The sequence below is a fragment of the Triturus cristatus genome, chromosome 10 (assembly GCF_964204655.1).
Source record: "Triturus cristatus chromosome 10, aTriCri1.1, whole genome shotgun sequence".
Taxonomy (NCBI): domain Eukaryota; kingdom Metazoa; phylum Chordata; class Amphibia; order Caudata; family Salamandridae; genus Triturus; species Triturus cristatus.
The window spans coordinates 608,591,417-608,613,910 of NC_140593.1; the positions used below are offsets into that span (position 1 = coordinate 608,591,417).

The 22,494-nt window shown below is 44.4% G+C and overlaps 1 long non-coding RNA gene across 5 annotated transcripts in view; it reads left to right on the plus strand.

Moving 5' to 3' along the window:
- The first annotated feature begins 1,301 nt into the window (after positions 1-1,301).
- LOC146789784 (uncharacterized) overlaps positions 1,302-22,494 on the plus strand; it is a 40,450-nt gene continuing 19,257 nt past the window's right edge. For 2 of the 5 annotated variants that reach the window (XR_014970168.1, XR_014970166.1), the window contains exons 1-5: positions 1,302-1,389; positions 1,536-1,661; positions 1,757-1,870; positions 2,085-2,212; positions 9,289-9,379. This is a non-coding gene — a long non-coding RNA (uncharacterized LOC146789784). Of the gene's footprint in view, positions 1,390-1,535; positions 1,662-1,756; positions 1,871-2,084; positions 2,824-9,288; positions 9,380-22,494 lie in introns of those variants that run through there. The other 3 variants (XR_014970167.1, XR_014970165.1, XR_014970164.1) reach the window with 2 other exon arrangements.

The following is a 22,494-nucleotide window of genomic DNA, read 5'->3' on the forward strand; positions in this document are numbered from 1 at the left end:
ATCAGTGACAGACACTTACTTTTACATAGCATCACTAATTCATTCAGGGGTTTATGTCCCACTTTTTTTGGCAGTTCTGAATAACTGTTGCAGCAAAAATGTAATCTATCTCCTGATCTGTCCTTGTGGATTAGGATACGTAGGGGAGACAAGCAGAGAACTCCGCATTCGCCTGTTGGAGCACAAGTCTGCAATCAGGAATAATAAAGCAAATGCTCCGCTCACAGACCATTATGAACAATTGAAACATGACTGTGATCAATTTCAATGGTTCATACTGGAAAAGGTGACAATAAATAGGAGAGGGGGCGACTTGAATGCTAAAAGGAAACAACGGGAGCAATGGTTTATGTGCCAGTTAAATACAGTTGACAGGGAACTAAACTCTAAGGAAGATTGGATGAGCATCATCACTAGATAATAAATATGCCACAGTAGCTATATGCGAGCTTAAATTGAGGACAGGTTTCATGTATATAAAAAAAGATATGGAGATATTAGTAACGTGCATTTTAGAGCATGGGATTCAGGGAGCCTTCGAGCACCCCTTAAATATGTAGAGAGGTGGTATCGATTACTATAATAAACTGCGTGAGCTATGTGAGAGAGTCTTATTATACTTAGGAGCAGTCTTAGGTATAAAAGACATAACGGTAAGGGTACAACTTATATTTATGAGCAGGGGATATGTGGTTGCTTCTCTAGCACTCTAATAAAATTGAACTCTGTGTTATAAACCAGTCCTAGGACCGCATTGACTCATATGATTTAGTTCTATAACAATTAGGAGTGGGTATTTGAGAAAAAAATATATGATGTTGTTACAGCAATTTTAAATCAAGAATAGTAGGTATGTTGCAGCCTTTGCGATATCGTTTAAAAATATTGTGGTTAAGGTTAATATCCATTACAAGGTCAATACCAAACATAATGATCTGAGACAATAAATATACATAAAAAATTGGGTTAATATTTGGACAATTGGATAAGATTACTAATTCAGTTGAGCCTATGAGTGCACAATAAAGTTTTAGACGTAATCGACAAAATGAAAAAAACAAATGCGAGAAGCAAGGATATGAATCAGTGAACTCGTGATGAGTAAGCCAAAAGTTGGAATTTCAATAAACATATGAAATAAATTGCTTTTATAGAATAACTCCAATAGCGATGTTTCCCGAAACTGTATGACTTAAGGAATTTAGAATTAGTACATAAAGATAGGGATTGACAAGAAACGCGATAACACTAGCCCGTAGTTGGTCACGTGTAAATTAGGACCAATCGGTAATTAAGTTAGTGAGGTCAAATAGCAGTACGCGATAGAGAGCAGCGGAACAAACAACGAGAAAACATTTCCGCATTAACGAAATTGCCTGCACGCCACAGGTAAGACAAATACGAGGCATAATAGTGGGTCGGGAATTTCGTCTACCGCTTTAGATTTATTTAAGAGCACGTCTTATTAGACGTACGCTGGGTGAGCAATAAACAGCAATGACTTAAGGGGCAATTTTCTAATCCTCTCGTTCTAGGAGAAGGTGGTTTATGGAACAGGGAGGATCGCTGTAGACCCGGAATTCTTTTCCCCTATGTCCGGTGCGTAACACATAAAAATTAGAATTAAAGAAGGCGTGAATAGCACCAGCATCAACTTTAAGGTAGGCAACTAGTGAGAAAGTCGTATGGTCAAATGGGTGAAGTCGGGAGTGGCGAATTTAGAATGGACACGACTGTAAATATACATGTTTTGTAGATTACAGAAAACCACGCAGAAAGTTTGGACGGCTCACCATAATCAAAAGGAAGAGCGACTATATATTTTTAGTAGACTGAACCAAGGAAAAGAAAAAAGTGGAAGTTTAAGAAGGTGAGAACCCTGGTATAAAGATAACATGAGCCACCCAGATCTAAACATAAAAATGTAGGTGGATAAGAGTGAAACATACACATCAAAGTATGTTTTAACATTAAACTGGCAGGTTTACATGAAAATCAGGGGTACCTGGAATTGATGATAGGGAAGAGGAGAAGGAAATAAGGTCGAAATTGGATAACTGATTGATATATTTATCTCAATACAGGATTGAAATATTGAACATTGAGTTTGAGAAAACCCTCAACAATGGTCTTGACAAAGATAGCGGCATAAAAACAAGCCCATCGAAACGCGTCGACGCATAGAAAAAGCACAAGGAACGGGTACCTACCTGTAAAGATGAATGTATTAATATCTCATAAGGGGTACAATCGTAGTGTTCAAGTGGATGTGCAATATATGACAAAGTGTACTGTCTTTTCATGTTGTGTTTTCTCGGTTATGCGGGTTCATAACGGGGTATTTTTGTTTGTTTGATTATTGTGCAAGAATTTAACCCCTTCAGTGCCACGCCCTTTCCCCCTCCTGTGCCTGGCGTTGCATTAGTGGGTGGGGTTCATGACGAGATAGTCTCGTCATGGGCACAGCGCAACCGTGCTCCATGACGAGACTATCTCGTCATGGGCACAGAAGAGGTTAAGCTTTGTTTTAGGGTCTTCCCTGTATATTCCCAATTTGTTTCCTCGTTTGTCACCAAAAGGAAAAATTTATTGTCTAGATCAGTGCAAAGAAGGGACTATTACAGGTTCTGTGTTTTTAAATATGATGTAATACATGTTTTATACATAATAAATGTCAATGGCTTTTTAAATAGAGTGTTTGAATGTAATTGTAAATCAATGTTATTGGATTCAAGGGATTGCTAGTTGATACTAGTTCTATAGAGAGCCTTGCATGCTGCTTCAGTAGGTTGTGAACTCTGATTCACAAGTCTGTCCCAAGTCAGATTCGCCGAAAATAAAATCCCCAAATAGCTAAAGGTTGATGTTTTCATTATTGACATACCACCCACAAAAACTTTCTAAAGCGGGTGTTTTTGGGGCCATTAGTCAAAATGTAGGATTTCTTATGATTGACCTTAAGCTTCAGATCACCCATAAAGGTATTGAACCAATCCAGCAAAATGTGAAGCCCATTAGTGGTGTGCGATAAAAGCACAGTGTCATCCGCATAAAGAAGTACGGAACCAGACTGTTACCCACTTTGGGGATATCAATGGTTGTGCCCCTTAAGAATGCATCTAGTGAATTAATATAAAATATAAATTAAAAGGGGGCCCTTATTCTGAACCCCCAAGTAACTGGAATCGGAGACATCAAATCCCCGTCTTATGTAAAACAAACCCTCATGGAAGTGTCATGATGTAACCTTCTCAAAACAATAAAAATGGGGGGATCAACCCCACCTCGCCCCATAATCTACCAAAGTTTATCTCTGTCAGCTAAATCAAAGGCCGAGGAGAGGTCCATAAAGGCCTATGCATGGCACCTCTCCTGGCCTTGACATACTTATTTAATATAAGGGACACATTAAGTTCTTGTTCTGAGGTGCTAAACCTGGTTGGAACCCGTATTGGACCTCTGTAAAGCCAAGGCTTGCAGTTTCACCAGAGCCCTCCCCCAAAGAGTTTTGCAGAAGAATCGATAAGCGAGATGGGCTGGTAGTTTGACGGGTCATTTTTATCCCCCTTCTTATAAATGGGAATTGTCACTGATTCCTTCCAGGAATCAACTGAGCCTCTAATAACCAGTGCCCTAAAGACATTTGTTAACAATGGAGCCCAGAGGTCTAGATCATACTTAAAAAGCTCTACAGGAACCCCGTCTTGGCCAAAAGCTTTCCCTGAAGCTGAGCTGGCAATAGCTTTTCAGGCTTCCCCAACTGTAGTTGAATTACTGAGAGTCACCAGGTCCTCACAATTAAAAGCAGCATCAAGTGCGTCCACATGAGACACTTCATCTAACTTAGTCGTAAATATTTTCAAAAAGTGTCAAACCCAATCTTGCTCTAAAATAAGACAGTTAGTTCCTGAGGAGGTTTTACAGCTAAAGAAGGATGTTCTACTATCTCCCAGAAAGCCTTGTTGTCTTTGACAGAAACGGCACGTTCCAGATCTTCATATGCCTGGGTGCGTATCTTGTTTTTTTTTTTCAAGCACAACTGTATAATTACACCTCGCTTCTCTAACTTCCACAGCATCACGGACCACTTTATTAGTTACTTCTTTCAGGCGTTTGAGAGCTCTAGTGCAGTCTTTATTAAACTATGAGTATACTGGATGTTTTTTTAAAGGTTTAACCTCATTTAACAGACCCACAATAGAAGTGCAGATTCTCTCAAAATTCTCTCGAATTATCCTAACATCTATGCTTTCAGATAAGCAATGCATAAACTCATCAAGACTAGACAAGACCAGTTCGGAATGAATTCTCGGGGATCTACCTTTTTACAGTTTCTACGGATCCCTTGGTTTTACAAGAAGGTTAAGGGTGCAGTCTGTCTGGAAAGCAGGTAGAGTGTAAAAGGAAACTAAAAAAATTAGGCTAATTGGACGATGATCACTAATGGAAGAAGACAGACAAGATCTCATATATACTTAAAAAAGGAATCAAGGTAGTAGATACTAGAATGTGATCAATAGCACTCCTCTCCCCCTTCCCACATAAGTTGGTGTGTAGTCATCAGGATGACCAGAGATTTCAGATGTAAAGTGCATGTTATTCATCAGCAATATCCTTGTCAATGCTTCTCCATAAGGGGAATAGTGAAAGTGTGCCACCTTAACATCCTGGCCGTCTACTATCCCACACACCCGGCTGCCACCGAAGGTGTCATGGTTCCGCCCGGGGGGATTAGTGGAATGCGTGGTGGGTTCCGGACCGTATGTAGAGTGCAACACTGCAGGACAGGTTAGCGGTTTAGCACTCCGACCAGGAAGTGCACCAGGTCAGTGAGAAGCACTACCGGGTGAGACTGCATACAGCCGCGGAGCTCAAACCAATCGGTGCTTCTAGTACTGATTCATGCCAGATGCCTGCTGCCTTCAACGGATCTCTGGATTTACCTGCCAGCCCCTCCCGAGAACTTCTCCTTCTAAGACACGCACAGGGAAGCGTCTTCTTTGCCGACAATCTCCACAGGAGCACGTTGCTGTGTGCCGACTCATGACACGCACAGGGAAGGGTGGTCGCGGTAACCTTGATCTTGTTCACGGCGCAGGAGCGCCTATTTTCACTACCCCTCGTGACACGCACAGGGAAGCGTGGTCGCGGTAGCCTTGATCTTGTTCACGGCGCAGGAGTGCTTATTTTCACTGCCCCTCGCGACACGCACAGGGAAGCGGGGTCGCGGTTTCCTTGTTCTTTTTCACAGCGCAGGAGCGCCCCTTGCTTGTTTTTTCACTTTTGCCCTACTACCACGCGGGTGAGCATGGCATTTTTTTCACTGGGAGCGTTGGTGTCACCCACTTCTAGAGCTGCAGGAACTGGAGCGTGCCCTACCTGCCTTCCTGTCGTACTTCCTCCCCCTTGGAGATTTCCTAACGGAGTGCAAGCCTTCATTTCCAGGTGACTATACAAACCCTAAAAACAACACCCTTAGTACTGGTGTGATTGCTGTATGTGTATGACCAGGGAAGAAGGGTGGGCAGACGCACTAACCAATTGGTTATTCTCTTATCTAGCTGGCGATACCCAGGAGAGTGCCCTCTGTCTGGTGAGACTCTTCACCAGGTTTTCACAGACGACGTCCCTTCCCAACACCATTAGACTCCTTCCCCTGGTCCCATCCTTGCCTTGATCAGTATATTCACCTCTGATCGGGTAGGGAGGGGGACGGTGGAGGTTGCTCCCGTCGTCCCTGCGAGATAGCTCCACGAGTATACGAGGTAAGACTTGTGGGGTTCTGACAGAAGGTACATTTAGCAATATCAAAATCACCTGCCCATATTATGGAAAGACCACTGCACTCTTTACCTATTAGGCATAGGATAGCAGACCCCAGATCCTCAACAATATTCACCTGTTGAGAAGTGTAAAAATTGTAGTAAAACTGTACTAGGAGGTGTTCGACCTGGCATCATTGGGGCGAGTCTCCCTTCCATTTTGTCGGTTTGCCTCCTCTGTTTTTTATATGTTTTTGCTGGTTATATGCTCTGGGCACTGTGCCACTGCTATTCAGTGCCACAGTGCAAGTGCTCCCTATGTAAAATTGATGTATTGATTAGTGACTCCATGATTGGGTTATTTGATTTACTTGTCAGACCGTAGTACAGTGCACCATGTGTGCACAGGGCTTGTAAATCAAATGCTGCAGGTGGGCTTGCAGCACTGGTTGTGCCACCCACAGACGCAGCTTGTAAAGTGTGTCTCAGGCCTGCCATTGCAGAGCCTAGGTGCAGTCTAGTACTGCCATGTCGACTTGGCCAGTGCACCTACTTGCCAGTCCCTAAACTTTCCCTTTTCTTCATATCAGACACCCCTATGGTAGGCCCAAGGGCAGGGTGCATTGTAAGTATAAGGTAGGACATGCCCTGGTGTGTGTAGCATGTCCTAATAGTGATTACAGCCATTTTCGTTTTTCACTATTGCAAGGCTACCTATTCTCCATAGGCCAGAATGGGCAGTTAGATTATTACATCTTATAATCCTAACTGACTCAGGGAACGTGGTAGAAATTCGAATTTAGTATGCCTGAACTCAGAATGATAAAATACATCTTTTAGAAAAGTTGGTTTTAACATTCTGTGTTTGAAAATACCATTTTTAGAAAGTAAATATTTTCTTGTCTAACTATCCAAAGCCTGCCTCTGCTAGGTTGTGTATTCCTTGTCTGGAGTTTGAGTGACAGTTTTGGGGGATTCCAGGAGACAGAATGAGTCAGCCCAGTAGTGAATAGGGAAATTTGCATCTAGATGGGAGGAAGGAGTTGCACCTGGGACCTGAATAGGGCTGGGCCTTCCCTCCACAATGCTGGCTCCACCTCCTGGGATGCGGCTGATTTCTCTGCCCTGCACTGTGAAAGAAGAGACGGAATCATGTCAACAAAGTGCTCCAGGGCTGTGCTTTCCCTCCACAATGCTGGCTCCACCTCCTGTGGGGCGTCTGATGTTTCTGCCCTGCACTGTGAAAGGAAATAAGGAGTCCTGTAAACAAAGTGCTCAAGAACTGGTTTGGACTAGGCAGAGGCCTCTCTGCCTTCAGAGAACAAACGATTTTGGGGTATAAATATTGGGACCCAGACCCAAGAACTTTAGATCACTTCTGGGAACAAGACGAACCTTTTGCCAAGGATAAGAACCAAGGAAGCTGCAGGAGTTTGGACTGCCCCTCTGCCAGTGTGCAGTTTGCTGGGTTGGCCTCCAGTGGTGTCTTCATTGCCAAGGAAAGGAGAAGGAACTTTTCAAAGGACTTTCATCATCTTACAGAATATTTCTCCAAGGGCTTGAACTTGTGCTTGCCCCCTGCTGAAGTCTCAGGGACAAAAGACTTCACCACCAGCTCCCCTCTGAATTTCCTTGCTGGAAATTCTATCTGCAGAAGCCTGCGTGTCGCTGGAAGCTGGTAGCGCAACGCAACGTGAAGAAGCTTGTCGCCGCCGCAGCTGTAGTCGTCGCATCGCCGGAGAAGCGTGCCGCTGCCGCATCTCCCAGGAAGCGTGTCTTCGTCGAAGCTGTCTGCTGTCGCATCACCGGAGAAGCGTGACGCCATCGAGAGGGTCGCCATCGCATCGCCGGAGAAGCGTGTTGCAGGGCCCGTCCCAGCTCCAAAGTACAGAGTCGTCGCCAGGCTGCCAAGACGTGAACGCATCGCCGTCGCATCGTCGCATCAAGGGTGCCATCTTCTCGCATCGCACCAGGATTGTTGCATCGCATCGAGCCGCCATCTTGCGCATTGCAACCGGGACGCAGGCCGAGAACCTACGCATCACCCCCGCACCGGTAAGGATCACGATGCATCCCCTACTCTGCGCAAGCATTGAGGTGCGACGCATCATCTCCCCCGGAGCATGGAACCAACGCATCTCCCTCTGCGAGCCTTTTGTTTATTTTGCGTTACGCATCCAGGTAATTTTGTGAGAACTGTGTCGCATTTATCATCAACTTGAACTAAGTAACTTTTACCATCTTTTTTTTTCTTGAAAACAAATTTTATTGTGTCAATTTAGCCATCGCCATGCAGAGCTCTGTAACCCATAGACGTCTGCCACATCCTTCATACATGTACATACAGGCAATAGACAATTGTATATTCAAAAAAAAAAAAAACCCTCCACCCCCCTTCGCATCTCCCCCCCTCCCCCCAACACCCAATGATCGCACTTCCTCCAACTAGTCTTACTCTCCCCCTTCTATCCATCCCGCTCTCCCCATGCATCATGCACGCCCCCGCGCTGCCCCCCCAGGGCCACCAACGTCCGTGTACAGCTGCCCCTAACTTTTACCATCTTTAAGTCAATCTTAAGTACAGTATTGTGGATTTTTGTCGTTTGTGGTCTTGTGTTAAGTCTATATAAAGCATACTTATTTTTATAAAACCTGTGTGGTGTCCATCTTTAGTGTTTTCACTGTATTACTGTATGTGTTCACAAATGCTTAACACACTGCCTCTGAGATAGGCCTGTCTGCTCGTGCCAAGCTACTAAGGGGGTGAGCAGGGGTTATCTAGGAGTGTAATCCCCTTATCCTGACTTAGAAGCAAGGGTCCCTATTTGGACAAAGGTGAATTCCATTGCCAACTAGAGACCCCCAGTTCTAACAGGAGGACACTAAGCTCTGTAGTAAGGAAAAGCTTCAGGATCTGATAATATGGACATAAGATTATCTCTATAACAGATAGATTTTTGAGCCTAGTTGATATAAGGTGTCATAAACCACCTACGTGGATCCCAGGTTATTCCAAAGGCGAGGCGACGCTAGTTCCCAAATCCACGCGAGACTTGACCTCGGTTTACAGAAGGAGACAAAAAGATGCTGTGGCTTGCCTACTCAACCGCAACACTGCAGTAGGCATTCACACCAGTCTGATTAATGGTACCGGCAGATATGTTATCTATAAACAAACAAATAATAAGGCTTTCGTCTAGTATTAGCTATATCTTTTAAGGTATCACCTCACGAAAGCTTTTTATATCTCAACCAACCTTTAATTTTGTTGTCAGATGTTTTTAGATAGTCCATAGAGGTTCCTTCAACAAAGTTTCGAAACTGTAGTGAGTATGAGTCCAGCATCAAAATCACAAGCTAATTTGGACGGGGTTAGCTTCACCCAAGCCCTTTCTGGCAGAGCCCTGCCAACAGAATGTACAAGTTGAACAAAAACACTGGTTACCTTGTCTGCAATCATGCTCAGCGTGTAGCAAAATCAAGTCTGTTAATGCGTCTCTCCTTTTCTTCTTGTTTTTCCATCCAGGTTTAAGACTGATGTGGGACGTCTTTTGTGGTAAGGTCGAAGTGGAAGGAAGAAGGGAGCTGGCAAGACAGAGTCCCCGAAGCAGAAACAGGTAAGTGGCAGGCAAAGAGGCTAAGCGAAGGGGAGGAGTGTGGATGGTCTTTAAATAAGACTGCTTTAGAGCATTCATGAAGGTCACACTCTAATTGTTTGTAACTAGGAACAGGTGCAGATAATTAACTTGATGTGGCTGCCTTCACGAAGGTGCTTCAACATGTTCCCTAATGTCGCATTCTAATGCTTATAGCAAGGAACAGGTGCAGATAATTAATTTGATGAGGCTGTCTTCTAGAAGGTGCTTCAGAATGTTCACAAAGGTCACGTTCTATTTGCTTATAGGAAGGAACAGGTGCAGGGGATTAATTTGATGAAGCTCTCTCCTAGAAGGTGTTTTAGAATGTACACAAAGGTCACGTTTTAATGGCTTATAGCAAGGAACAGGTGCAGGGGATTCATTTGATGAGGGCTGTCTTCAAGAAGGTTCACTTTGAGGTTATCTATGCCAGTTGCTTAATGTTGATTCTGATGGATTTTTTGGATGTTTCTGTGGTACCTGAAACCTGACCTTGCATGTTCATGGTAAAACATTTGTACAAGCTATTAAGCCTTCTCGAACAAACTGGGTAACACAAGTTGCAGCTACCTATTACCAACAGCATGTAATATGGCCAAAAGTCAGGGTACAAGATGTTTGTTCATTCATAAGTGTCAGGAGGAATAATATGAGTCATGCCGATATATTGTGATAGTCAAGAGAGGTGAGCTGTGGCAGGAATGCTGAAACAAGGACAGCCAAGCCTCCCTTACCCATGCCCGCATTAGATGGGACTGCTAGAGAACAAAAGGATCTGACCCATCTATTATCACATTGTCAAAGGCCAGTTTTTCTTGGCTACAAATGAAATCAAAAGGATCTATAAAAGACAGCCAATTAGGATCACATATCTTTGAGCGAAGACCCGCCACATTCCAAGCGATAAAGGCTAAGGTGTCATTGGGTTTCATGCCAACACTGCTCATTCTCATCCCATTGTCACTTTGGGACAAACTAAGAGGTTCCATACAAGGCGTTACGGCAGCAAGATTCTGAGTCAAAGGATTTGAGATAGTTTTAGTAGGTCCAAGAACATCCTTGTAGTTATCGTTACAAACCAGCAGTTCCTCAGCTTGAGTGTAACCAAGGACCAAAAGGTTAATTCCAGAGTTCATTTCCGAAGTGCTCTCATCTTGTTGATCTAGGTTGTGTTTGAATCAAATGTTTGCATCCAGATTAGAAAGTGGCTGAAACCGACTGGGTGTTGTGCACAGATCCCGGGCTAAAACCCAAGGTGGATGTTAAGGCCTGTGCCCTGATCCCCAGTGATGCTGTGGAAGTTAAAGAAGCAGGCGGATTTATACTGTTGTGCTTGAAAAAAGGAAACAAGAAATACTTACCCAGGCATGGGAAGATCGGGGACGTGCCGCTTCTGTCATAGACATGACACATACATCTGTGTACAAGCGCACCAACTATGAACGTCGCACTGTGTGAAGCAATAGCTTTGAAGCAGAAGAGACTGCAGTTGAACAAACAACTGTTACTGTGGTTTCTAGAGAGATGGAAGTCTCTCTAGAAAGGAATAGAGTATCAGAGGAAGTTTTGAGGTACAGCATCCACATCAAGGAGCTGCAAGAGAGGACTTCTGGGGATGCCATATTGAATTTTATGGAAAAATGGGCCAAGGAGCACAAACTAAAAAAAGCAGAAAGACATGGTCAAAGTATAAAGTATAGAAAACAATGGGAAGCTAGGTCTTTCTGCGGTGCCACCACAAGAGCTTTTTCTGCCAAATTTCTTAATTATACCAGGCATGCAGATTTTCAAGTGTTGCTACCAGGAGAGGGTCTATAGTGTTAAGTACACAATTTTCTGAACACTGTAAAACACTCAGAAACTGGGGCCTATGTGTTCTATGCACAATGTGTCAATGCAATTATATTAATAAACAGTGATTAAGAGAGTAGCAAAGTGTATAACAAGGAGGCAGTTGTCAGACTGTATGGAGTGTAAAATCTTAGGTCGAGCTTTACTAATTTCTAGTGCAAGGCAGCACAGCAACAAACGTTGCTGCACTGTGTTGCACTACGAGGAGACAGAAAGGGAGCACTAAATCTGCTAAACTGTCGTGCTCAAGCACTCTACCTGAACGTTGGTGCTCTTTCAAGCTGTCTAGCACCTCACATGCACCTTTGTACCATAGTTCAAAGGTGTGATACAGTGCAATTTCCTTTACCTTGAGCTCTAGTGTGGTGGTCAAATAGATGGCTCTGGTCGTATGGACATTTAGAGATCAGCTGAATGCCCATTATGGGAGCTAACATCAGTGTAATTAGTAAAATTACAGCGAAACCCATTTGGCTCCAAATGACAGAGAGGATGGTTTCCAAACCATTGAGGTTTACTAGTAAATTAGTCAAAGTTACAAGCACTATTCATTTAGCAAATCATTTGTCAGTTAAGCATCAATCCAATTTAGTTAAACAATCCGCCAGCATATAACAGATAGATGGCAGTGTAAATCATTACAAGGTACAAATGTGTAAATCAGAGGAAGTATCAGTTCCTTTAAGGGACTTCCCTAAACTACATAAGGCAACTAATGATGGCAACAGGAAATCCTCAGCAGAATGTGTCAGTATGTAGTGACTCAAAGGAAGGTTCTGGGTAAGGAAAAGGCACAACAGTTCAAGAGTCTAATTCAAGAGCCAGGAATATGGAATCCCAGCAGAGTTAGGGAAACGTTCTTCCCTCAGCAAAGTGAGGACTTGATCTCCTCACAACTATTCTAAAACACAAAATTAAATACATTTCATTCTCCCCCGAAATTCTCTCCACCAACTCCTCCAAACTGTGACCAATGAGGTTGAGCTATTTACATGGAACAGGTAAACTCCCCTTGTTCCCATCATTGAACAAGAGGGCACACAGTTTCACAACCTTGAATGTATCATCAGTCTGGACTGTATGGTATAGGAGGCTCTTTCTCATCCCATGCACTGTTGTAAACCACAACAAACTTCTAATTAATCCTATCTGCTATAACATTTCTAAAGGCGAACAATGAGTTATGCTTCTAACTAACATAGGTTTTCTTGCACCTGCAACAAGACAGAAAATATCATTTCAAAATCAACACTATGTTTGACAGCTAAAGGCTTTGAGCAGCTAGGTCAACATTAAGAATGCACACTTGGGTTAATGTGAATATACTATAAGCTAAGTAATGTACTATGATTATATAAGGTGTTTCCTGCAGATAAAGGTTTTGGTCTGGAGGCTGGAGATATGATGGGAATTTTCCTAGATTTTGTCTCAGAAGTAATTCTTTTTTTGCTGTTTTGTACAGCATTGTGGTGTTTTACTTACCACAGAGCATTTCACTGATACTTCATAGTGTGACTGGCTTCAAACTGGCCTTGTTTGAGTGTAGCTTGGAATGCCTGTCCCTAAAATATTGACTTCAGAGCTTCCAAATGGAGTTTTTTTTTAATCCAAAATGGCATCTTCAATGATTGTCAATGGAACGCCTTGTTTTAAAATGGCCACCTCAGTGGTTTCAAAATGGCATACAATAATTGGTTGTATGCTCCTGCTGTTGTGGGTGCTTGACTTTAAGATGGCACCTGGTTGTGTGCCGTAATTATTTGCTCATTCTATTTGTGACTGGGGTGGCACATGTTTGATGCACATGGTCTGCAGCATTTGGTTTCCTTTCTTCAATGAATACGCTCTTGCCGACTTTCACCACGCGATGAGTACTATATGAGTTTGACACTGTAGAGCAGCGTCTTTACAGTTTCTTGATTTACTGCATGGTTAGGGCTGATTCTGTGCCCACACTCCTGTTTGTTGATGTGACCCACTTGCTTTCACAATCCTCTTATTCTGAAAGCTACGCTTGTGTGGTGATTTGCACTTGTGGGCTAATTATAGACCTGTGACTTTCCACTTGTTCTTCCTCTGTAACTTGTGATGTAAGTCTTCATATCGTACCTTTGTCACGAGTTGTCGAGTCTTTACCTGTTACAGGGATTCTGCTTATGCGCAGAACTATGCGCAGGAACCCAGGCCCTCAGTGAATTGCGGTGTACCAAAAACTCACCTCAGAACCCAGAACCCCTATCCGGCCAGCATTAGTGTTCCATTCGTTATCCGAGATTTAGCTCGGCGGTCCCAATGTATAAACAACCCAGAACAAGCGACTTAGTATATTTCTCAGGAATGGTGGGAATCAGAAACACCTTTTCGTAATTATTCTCGTACCAGTCCACAACAGAATAAACAGACACGGGAAAAGTTTAAAGAGTTTATTTTATAAACCTCGTATCCTAATATGCAGCAGTTTGGCTAACATTAGCAGACAAACGATTAAAATCAAAACCATCAGCATAGTTACAATACCATAGAAAATGAAAGGAGCAATCATAATAAAATGACAGTAGCTCTAGGCCACCTTCCTTTCTCTAACACACTAATAGTATTATTAGACTAATAAAAGGTCTCTAGGTTTGAAGGGGAACCCCATACCGTATAGATCAGTTCAGAGAATTCACATCACAGGATCAGCTCTGCTCTGCTCCTAGGAATGCTCTTCTTCCGAATGTGTTGAAAAACATGCAACACTGCAATATTAAAAGCATTCGATTTTCAGGTATTTGCAGCTGCGTGCGTGTTATGGCTAAACTAGTGGGCCGATCAACCTGAACTCAACAACATGCACCGTCTAGCGATCCAGACTGTTTCTGTTACACTGTGTACAGACCAAGGTCGCTATTCACTGTTTAAGATGTTAACAACAGACAGTTCTCATGTGAAGCAAAGTCGAGTAAGCATTTCTCAATTCTAATAACATGTGACTACAGTGTCGGGTGCAAAAGCAGCAAAAGCGGTAAGATGGCTTTCTAACATCTAACGCGGTTATGCTAACTTAGTGTTGTACATAAGTAGATAACGATCATCACTACACCCCCCCATGATCGGACCACTAACCACTAGGGGCGCACTAGCAAGAACGCAGAGATCAAGTTCGATAGAACGGAACCAAGGGCATGAACTATAAGTCCATATAAGGGAAGAGAAAAAGTTCGAAGAGAAGTAATAAAAAAAAAAAAAAAATCCATGGAAAAAGTTAAAACGTAGGGAGAAAAAAAACATGTATTTAACTAAAAATCGATGACGGACTGAGGACCGAAAGGAAGTTCAAAAGTCAATCCATCAAAGTGTAAGCACAATACGTTGCTACTGCTTCCAAGAGGAAATCATTGGAACGTTCCGCAAAAGTATCTGCCATCCAGTTCAGGACGGGGAAAGAACAGACATGTTCTTCAACCACCGGAGCCTCCAGCACTTGGCGAGGACAACCGGGGGTGCACCTCAAGGTAACTGTTCGTCAAGAAGTCAATCGCCGCCGCTCCGATGTCCCAATTACCAAGAACTCCATGCGCTGCAGCACAGGCCATAATCCCGACACCAGAACAGTCCAACTCGTGGGCCACTAAGGGGTTTATAAGCCGAACATAATCCGGATCAGGAGACACCGAGTTTGACAGACACAAATCCAAAGCCCATTGGAACGGACAATCTAGGCAATGAAAGACAGGCTGCACACAAGTAAAGTAGGCAAACCGAAAGGACAATCCATAGGCTGCGCTCAGAGTCGCCAGCGGTAAGGCGCCATAGTATTCAATCATCTGGTTACGAAGATGGTGCAGCCGGGACATGTTGTCGTGCCACACAAGTTGTGCATCCATAGCGCAAGGCACAGATCAACAATAGTATTCCAGCCACGAGGGCAAGAAAGTAAAGGCAGACCTCCGAAGACGCTGGAAAAAATAGAATGAAAAAAGGCCGGGATCACTCCAAAAATAGTTTGAAAAGAGGTCACGAGGCCGGAGCCCACGATTTAAAAAGAATGAGCTATGCCACTTGTGGATGAGGCATTAAAGATAGTATTAATCAAGGTCCCAAAATGGAGTGGGAGATCAGTATTCAAAAGCGCTTGCACCTCAGTGCGCGTGTTAGCTACGTGAAGGACAAATGTTTCCCGGGACGAAGTTGAAGCAACTTCTTTCTGAGACAATAGAGCTCTTATTCTGCTCATCTTGTTGAACTCTGCTTTCAAGGTTGGAATTCAAGGCCATATGGATACATACAGCTGGCCATGCGGGGGTGGGAAAAGAACATTATTACAGCAAACTACCCTCTGTGATACAGTCACGATGTAGGGAATTCCTACCAGCATCCCACAGCAAGCTTCATTATTTAACAGCAAATAACTACCATTAGCAAGCAGCGTGAAAGATGGAGTAATAACAGGCACCGGAATCCCTTTCAGGACGCAAGCTAAATTAGGGGCATGGACATTACATGCACCATGCAATTGAATGTGCCTACACACAACAGAGTGATCCGGTGCGGAAGTGCACTCTTCACCTTTCAAGTAAACCTCCTTGCCGTCCCTTACACACCTGTATGTGAAAGGGAGCGACCAGACTTCATGCAGGAAGGCAGTACCCAACTGTTCGTACCTGCCTAAAGCATAATGTTTCATGCACGAACTAAACTTGAACAAGGGGAACGGTAAAGTGATCAACCCATGTACTAGCCACACGGCATAATTTAATTCAGCAACAGAGAAAGGCAAAGGTTCTAATTTTTCAATGTGCAGCAATGAATATGCAGCATCTTTCATGGACATGAATTGCTGTTTCGCAGTTAAATTAAAGGGAAGGAATAAAGATGAAATGTTCATGTAATCCCAAGGGACTTTCCCTGCCTTCAACGTTTGCAATGTCCATGCAAACTGCATAATAGACCGCAATTGATTCTGACCATGATACAATACAGACAAATCATCCTGCACAATGTCTACCACAGATGAAACAATATTATCTAAAGCATAGATTCTGGAAGACAGGGTGTTAATGCTATTATCTATAACAGCCAAAACTTTTTCCACATTGGCTTGATCTATTGCACATAATCTGGAAGCAGCCTCAATTTGGGACAACTTCCAAATTTCGTTATAAACAGCATACACCCATCGTTTGGGTCTGCCAACAGCAGGACCCTTAACAAAATCATTCAAATCTATTTTGTCATTTAATCGCACTAAATGGAGTTTAACAGACGCTAAAGTGGAATGTTGCAGCCAAGACTGGCATAACTTTCCTACTGAATAGGTAGTTACAGTATGAGAAGATTCAAAACGGGGGTCCACACGAACCTGTGTATACCCCTGCTTTAAATCCAGAAACCTATGTTGACAGGAGTCCGAACTTGTTTGCCACACCAACCACCCCTTCGGATTCAATGTAGAAATATTGAAGGAGGTGTTGGAAACCTGTGTCTGCAACATATCAAGTGATAGATCTGTATGATTACCCCAATTGGGATAAGCACCCAGATCTGGCATTAAGGGAGAATTTAACTTTTTAGACGTAGCCAATCCAAAACAGGTTGTCTCAAAAATCGAGGAATTTAAAAATAACATATGATTCGGGATGAGGCAGGCACGATGCAAAGCCTCTGTTCCCTGTACTTGCCATCGTTTGGAGCCCCAAACCGATTTAAGATCGACTGTAGCTTTCCACAGATCATACCCGCCAATTGCCAACTCGTCCATAAATGACTTGGAATACAACAATTTGGTGTGTGTCAGTCTAACTTTAGAAGCAGCCTCAGGGGCAACCTTAAAATAAAAGGAGGCCGGATGGGCCACACTAAAGTCAGAAAAATAAGTGAATTTTTCCACTAACTTGGCAGAACTGCCCATCCTAGGGGCGGGGCAGTGTTCCCATTGTGTAAAATTTACAAAATTTCTAAACGTATTTGCTTTGTGCAGGAAATGTGTGCCATAGTGTTGATAACAAAATTGTTCATCATAATTAGCAGTATCTAAATACAAATCCTCAGCATCAAATGCAGCATAATATTTCAAATCAGAAAACAGTGCTTCTATGGCTTGAACATCCCAATCATCCGAGTGAATGTTCTGCTTCACGACATCACCCATAGAAACACGAAATACATTTGGCACATTAATCACTTCAGTGGGGCCATGAATTTGAAATTTAACGGCATCCCAAGCGATCCCATCACAAACAGGCCAGGCAGTAATGTTCACAAAGTCTGGTCCCTCTTCATTATGTGTGATGAGGAGTGGGAGGCCAAAGTTCCATCAATTAGTCGAATTGTTGACCGTTCATTCAGGTAGTGTCCATTGATAAGTCTAAAAAACACTACCACAAAGCCAATGGACATAAACAAAAAAACACATATGAGCACCAGCCAAATGTAAGTCCAAGGGGGTATTAAAAAATGTCTTCTGAACCAAGCCACAAAAATCGAAACTTTGGACGGGGCAATGGAAGTCATTGAATGAGAATCAAATGAGTCATGTGAGAGGGCAACTGTGGTGGATTGTAAAATAGGCAAGGTAACATCCGCAGGATAAGCATACTCAACTTCTTCAAGCACGCCACTAGGTGTTTGTGGCAACAAGGGACCAGTAACGGCATGCATCTCGATGGCAACATCAGGCACTATGTCAGAAGCTCGGGCCACAACAGAATTTCTCAGCATCGAAGGGCAGGAAACCGCTGGAGTCATACTAAGAAGAATCGGCCACTCGTTGTAGTTTGACATTGTCAATCGAAATGTACCTGTTATCCTTTCGACCAGGAAGAGGAGGTAAAATGACAGTTCTTGTACCCTGCACTCCAAGCACTGGAACCGGTGCACGATAAGAGGGGCCGAACTCCTTCTTGTTCTCCACCTTCTCACGGACCAGATCACCAACTCGGGGTAGCCAGCCGACTACCGGAATCTGTACATCAGCTTCAGATGAGGAGGGTACGTGTTCCTTCGCTAGACTGTTTCTGGCTTCTTGTAGAGTCTGCAATACAGCACAGTGTTCATCTACGTCAAAGGGTGCGGCTGACGCCGCCATGTCTAGACCATCAAGGTCTGGGACAAACATTCGAACACCAAAGAGCATCATGTATGGGGTCCGCCCTCCCAGAGATCTTCTAGGGAGATTATCAAGTGCACGTTGCACGTCATATAAGTGGGCAAGCCAGTTCCGGCCAGTACCCAAAACTCGGGCTGTCAAAGATTGCTTTAAGTCATGGTTCATTCGCTCCACGACACTATTGCCCTCAGGCCGGTATGGAGACGAAAACTTGACTTGGACCCCCACATTTCTCATGGCCTCTTTGTACGCCTTAGAGGCGAACGCCGGGCCCTGATCAGAATGAAAGGTACCACACGCAAAACTTCCAACAAAGACACGCAAATCCTTTATGACAGTGCGAGAATCAGCACTCCTTTGGGGCCATACCCACAGAAAACGTGTGCACGAATCCACTGCAACCAAGATGTATTTGAAAGCAGTATCAGAGGTGAAAGGACCGCAGTGATCTAAATAAACACAACCCAATGGTTTACTAGATATGTACAAGTGAGTCTGTGGTGGGCGCGCCGCAGAAGAAGGTTTAATCTGCTGGCAAATGTCACAATTAAGAACATAAGCTCTGGCTTGTTTGTACAAACCGCACCACCAGTAACATTGTTGTAGCAAAGACACAGTAGCCGCAACGCCGGCATGCGCGGACGCAATGCCCTCGTGGGCTGCTGATATCAAAGAAGGTCTGCAGTCTGCGTTGGGAATCAATCTGTCACCAACGTCATTAATCCTCACTAAAGGGACTTTATCAGGACTTAAGTGATAATGGTATCGAGCAGGGAAACCTTTCGGCGGCTTCATGCCCTGCTCTGTAGCAGCAATAGCTGCCAAGATGTCATCATCAATCTTACTTTTGGATCTTTTAACTGCTGCTACTAAGTATGTTGCCACTGCTGTTTTTGCTGCCTCGTCAGCTAAGCTGTTGCCGACAGCATGGACACCAACGCGTTGGTGACCAAGAGTGGGAATAACATTCACGAGAAGCAGACGGTCTTTAAGATCTGCCACTCGAACCCAAAGCAATTTATGCTTAATAGTGCTGCCCTTGGAATCACGATAGTCATTCTGAGACCAAAAATGCAGATTGTCGTTGTAAGACTGAACACAGTAAAAGGAGTCACTCACTATAAGAGTAGTGACTCGGGGATCAGCAAACTCCAGTGCAAGCACCAGAGCACGAAGCTCCGCCAACTGAGCGGTACAATCACCCAATGACTGCGTGTGCACGACATCGGACAGGAATTCACCATTTACGAAAGTACCGACTACAATTGCGCAAGCCGCGGAATAGGCGTGCTTTGATCCAGTTGCGGGTTGCGCAGACCCGTCAGTGTATATGACACAATGGTAATCCTCGAGCGGGCGCAAGGACAGAGGAGCTGGATGAACGAATTCATACTGCAAAAACTCCTGAGTCTGAAGTGCCGCGTCAAAGATAAAAGTGACGTCCGGCGATGTCAAGGACGTGGCCCATTGTATCCACCTAGGATGCAAAGCCTTAGAATTCGGTACACTCGCTTTCGTCACTGCCTCTAGGGCAGGATAGGGTGTCACCACCAACATGCGATTCCCTTGCAACAGCGCTCGTTCTTTCAGAATCGCCATCTGCACTGCTGTCAGAACCTTCTCGACAGCGGAAAAACGCAGTTCAGCTGAAGTGTACAAGTGAGATTTGTAAGCAATGGTGACGGTGTCGCCCTCATTGAACATTAAGTATGTGAAACCAACTGCGCCGGGCACTATTCTTATGACCAGGTTAGTGTGGTTATCACGTGTCAGTAAGTACTTAGAAGCAAGTAGATCAGCTTGCAATAACTGCAATATAGCTGAATGCTCAGGCAGCCAACAGGATTTATAAAAAGTAGGTTGTACCAAGGTGTAAAGCGGCTTGATACGCTGGGCATAATCCGGGATGTAAGTTCGACCGAAATTCAGAAAACCCAGCAGGGATTTGTAATTTCTTCAGTGAAGTAGGAGCACGGAGGCATGCGCACTTTTCTAGAAAGTGCGGAGCCAATCCTCGACCTTCATGGTTGAGTTCGTACCCCAAGAACAACACTGTATACTCTGCAATGTGCGACTTTGCAAAATTGAATTTGTACCCGAAGTCTGCAAACAAAACAATAATGCGGTCAACGCGTCGGAGATGCGGGTCCAACTCGTCATCCGTGAGATAAATGTCATCCACGTACGAGTACGCATCTGGGTCTATACCCTCTAAGAGGGAGACCACGCGAGCGGCAAAGACTCCCGGGCTGTTCTTATAGCCCATTGGTAATCTTTTGAATTGTTTTTGTTTGCCACCAGAGGTGAAAGCCGTCCACTCACTACTAAGAGAGGACAGGTTATAGCTGTAAAAGCCGTTGGAAATGACAAGTGTGGTTTTAAACCTTTTTCTAACGAGACTATCGACGAGAGCCGAACTGTGGGTATTCTGTACTGCATAAGTCCGGCAATGAGAGTTAAGGTGCCGGTAATCCAAAACTAGGCGGTACGACCCGTCAGGCTTCGTCACAGTAAATAAGGGATTATTCATAGGTGACACACATGTTTCGATTACTCCCTGATATTCCAATTGTTCAAGGATCGATGCTACGTGCGATCTAGCTTCACGATGCATGGGGTATTGGGGTTGTGGCTGGGGCGTAGTCCGCAATGGAATCTCATGGCCAGGGGACAATTTATCCCAACCCACTTGAGTCCGATACAACACAGGCGCTTGCACCTGAGCCCATTCCCCGGCATATTTATCAGCTAGGACCTTAGGCACTGTGTGCGCAAAGGACGGGAGGATTACCTCCTCCCCTCTAGGAGCAGCCAACACAAAAGCCGGGGGCCAATCTGCCTCCGCCAACAGAATATCATAGGTAGTGGTCAGATTATCCCAAAAAAAACCTTGAATTGTGCGTTGTATGTCACCTTCAATGTGTAAGATTATATTATATAGTCTGTCAGGAGGAGACACATGAGTATCAGCAGTTTCAATATTCACAAATATATCAGTTACTGTCGCCACCAGATATGGACGCAGTGCTTGCCGCACTACTGTAACTTCCGCCGCGCTGTCCAGCAGCGTTAGCGCCCATGTTAGGTTCTGAAGCTGCGTCCGTACCATCTGAGGCATACCTCGCTGTCAGTGCAGCAACTTTCTTCTTCTGAAACGGGGGTCGTTGACGTGCAGAGTCTTCTTGCTTGCCTTTGCCGTCAACCGGTCGGGGCTGCTCACGTTGCTGTGACGTACCCCGACCTTTGCCAGCGCCTCCGCCACCGGACTGTGAAGCCGATGTTTCCTGTGAAGAACGAGGAGAACGTTGGTCAGAAACCTGAAATTGATCAGGTGACTTCATAGTAGCACGATCACGCAGATCATAAGTGCGCTCACTACTTGACTGAACTGGAGAGGCAGGACGGGACCCCTGTTTCTGTTGCTGCTTTTCCTGTTTTTTCGCCTTCCAACTTTGTTTAGGAAAATTAGGGCGATCGTCCTTACCAGACGACTTTGCCTTCGTCTGCTGTATCGAATCAGGAATCTTCACAGTTGGTTTAACACCTAAGGCGCTACGACCAACCTGTCTATAGGCGTTCGTGATAATTTTCGCAAATTCCCTCGGCTTGTCGTCTTCGTTCACTGCGTCTAATTTATTAAGCACTTGGAATTGCATAGCATCTCCTTTGAGGTTACCCATAATCATGGTAGCAACCACATCGAACACACCGACAAGCCGCATTCCCAATTCAATAGCAGCCTCCGCTCCATGATTCTCTTGAACACGTTTAATCACGGACGGCAGTACCGACAGAGACGGAGTGCCAAAGCACTTCGCGTATGTCGCTGCAAAGACCTTACCCCAGTTTTCGCAATCAGCCATATCTGGGACCAAGTCTTTAGGCAAAGCAATGGTAAGGATCCTGTGCTTCTCCACAGGAGATGTACGCGGATAAACCGCTTCTATTTGATCAAACTTCTCAGCAAGCCAATAAGGGAAATCATCCCTATTTTGTGGTCGCTTGCCCACTACCGAATTGACCATAACAGGACTAATAACCACCGCGTGGTGGTCCGTCGGTTGTCCCGCAACAGCAGTAGCGACCACCTGCACGTTGCGTGACACGTACTGCACCAGAGCCCTATGTACTGTAATAAGGGCTGTGTGCAGCACAC